The sequence below is a fragment of the Hylobates moloch genome, unplaced genomic scaffold, assembly GCF_009828535.3.
Source record: "Hylobates moloch isolate HMO894 unplaced genomic scaffold, HMol_V3 SCAFFOLD_7, whole genome shotgun sequence".
NCBI lineage: Eukaryota > Metazoa > Chordata > Mammalia > Primates > Hylobatidae > Hylobates > Hylobates moloch.
The window spans coordinates 20,896,823-20,899,847 of record NW_026652282.1 but is presented as its reverse complement, the minus strand read 5'-3'; positions in this window follow the sequence as shown (position 1 = coordinate 20,899,847).

Below are 3,025 nucleotides of genomic sequence, written 5' to 3'. Positions count from 1 at the left end.
TGTATTAGCCAGGATGGTCTCGATCTCCTGACCTCGTGATCCACCCGCCTCAGCCTCCCAAAGTGCTGGGATTACAGGCGTGAGCTACCGCGCTTGGCCCCATTCTAAATATACCGGCCAATTACAAAAACCCATTGAGGTGATTAAAATGCTGGGGAATTATATAGTGGCAATGATTGCACATCTTTGTAAATATGCTACAAACCAGCGAATTGTACAGTTTAACCGGGTGAATCTTAGGACATGTGAATTTTATCTATATAATAAAAAAATCCTTGCCGGGCGCGGTGGCTCACGCTTGTAATCCCAGCACTTTGGGAGGCCGAGGCGGGCAGATCACCAGGTCAGGAGATCGAGGCCACGGTAAAACCCCGTCTCTACTAAAAATACAAAAAATTAGCCGGGCATGGTGGCAGGCGCCTGTAGTCCCAGCTACTCGGAGAGGCTGAGGCAGGAGAATGGCGTGAACCCGGGAGGCAGAGCTTGCAGTGAGCCGAGATTGCGCCACTGCACTCCAGCCTGGGCGACAGAGCGAGACTCCGTCTCCAAAAAAAAAAAAAAAAATCCGGTGAGACCACGCCAGTGCACTCCAGGCTGGGTGACAGAGTGAGACCCTGTCTCAGAGAGAAAAAAAAAAATCTAGGCCAGGCGTGGTGGCTCATGACCGTAATCCTAGCAATTTGGGAAGCCAAAGCTGGAGGATCGCTTGAGCCCAGGAGTTCCAGACCAGCCTGCGCAACATAGGGAGACCCCCATCTCTACAAAAAATACAAAGATCAGCTGGGCACAGTGGCTCACACCTGTAGTCCCAGCTACTAGGGAGACTGAGGTGGAACGATTGCTTGAGCCCAGGTGGTTGAGGCTGCACTGAGCCGTGATCAAGCCACTGCACTCCAGCCTGGGCAACAGAGGAGACCCTGTCTCAAAAATAAAAATGAATAATAAATAATAAAATCCAGCCGGGTGCAGTGGCTCACGCCTGTAATCCTAGCACTTTGGGAGGCTGAGGCAGGCGGATTGCCTGAGCTCAGGAGTTCGAGACGAGCCTGGGCAACACGGTGAAACCCCGTCTCTACTAAAATACAAAAGAAATTAGCCGGGCGTGGCGGTGTGCGCCTGTAGTCCCAGCTACTCGGGAGGATAAGGCAGGAGAACTGCTTGAACCCGGGAGGCAGAGGTTGCAGTGAGCCGAGATCGCGCCACTGCACTCCAGCCTGGGGGAGAGAGCGAGACTCCGTCTCTACAAAAATAATAATAATAATAATAATAATAAAATCCATTGTCAATAGGCAGAATAATAATATGCTTCATCGTCAGAAACATTTATTAGAAGTAGAAAAGTCATAGGAAATAAAATGTTTATTAATTTAAAAAATTGTTAACAATTATTGGCACCACCCGAACAAGTATTAACTTTATTTAATTCTCACAAAATCCAATGACGTAGATACTCTTATTCCCATTTTACAGGTGAGAAAGCAGTCCTAGAAAGGTTGAATACGCTTGTAATCCCAGCACTTTGGGAGGCCGAGGTGGGCGGATCACGAGGTCAGAAGATCGAGACCACGGTGAAACCCCCCGTCTCTACTAAAAATACAAAAAAAATTAGCTGGGTGTGGTGGCGGGCGCCTGTAGTCCCAGCTACTCGGGAGGCTGAGGCAGGAGAATGGCGTGAACCCAGGAGGCGGAGCTTGCAGTGAGCCGAGATTGCGCCACTGCACTCCAGCCTGGGCGACAGAGCGAGACTCCGTCTCAAAAAAAAAAAAAAAAAAGAAAGGTTGAATAACATGCCCAAGATTCTACAGCTAGTAAGTAGCAGAGGTGGGATTTGTAGTCAAGTGTGAGTATACTCTTTTTTGTTTTTTTAAAAAAAGGTTTATTTATATTAAATTTACATACTATAAAATTCACCAATTTTAGGCCAGGCGGAGTGGCTCACGCCTGTAATCCCAGCACTCTGGAAGGCCGAGGTGAGTGCATCACTTAAGGTCAGGAGTTGGAGACCAGCCTGGCCAATATGGTGAAACCTTGTCTCTACTAAAAATACAAAATTTATCCAGGCCAAGTGGCGCGGGAGTGTAATCCCAGCTACTTGGGAGGCTGAGGCAGGAGAATCGCTTGAACCTGGGAGGTGGAGGTTGTAGTGAGCTGAGATCGCGCCACTGCACTCCAGCCTGGGCAACAGAGTGAGACTGAGTCTCAAAACATAAATAAAATAAAATTCACCAATTTTAAATACACAATTCCATGATTTTTAGTGAGTTTACAGTGTTGTGCAACCATCGCAACAATCCAGATTTGGAACATTTCCATCACCCCAAATAAATCCTTTGCATCTATGTTCATTCAATCCCTGTTTCCATCTCCAGTCCCAGGCAATTACTAATGGACTTTCTTTCTCTAAAGATTTGCCTTTTCTAGACATTTCTTTTAAATGGAATCATATAATATGTAGTCTTTTGTGTCTGACTTATTTCATTTAGCGTAATGATTTTGAGGTTCATCCATGTTATAGCATGTATGAATATGATGTTGAATAAAATTTCATATCACATTTTATTGATCCATTCACGAGTTGAATAGATATTTGGATTGTTTTCACTTTTTGGCTATTATGAATAATTCTGCGAATGAAAATTTGTGTACAAGTCTTTATGACAACATATTGTCATTTCTCTTGGTAAATATCTACTTGTACAATTGCTGAGTCCTATGGTAAATCTAGGTTTAATAGTTTGAGAAACAGGCCGGGAGCAATGGCTCACCCGTGTAATCCCAGCACTTTGGGAGGCCAAGGCAGGTGGATCACCGGAGGTCAGGAGTTCAAGACCAGCCTGTCCAACGTGGTGAAACCCTGTCTCTACTAAAAATGCAAAAATTAGCTAGGTGTGGTGGTGGGCGTCTGTAGTCCCAGCTACTTGGGAGGCTGAGGCGGAAGAATCGCTTGAACCCCGGAGGCAGAGGTTGCAGTGAGACAAGATTGCACCATTGCATTCCTGCCTAGGAGACAGAGTGAGACTCCGTC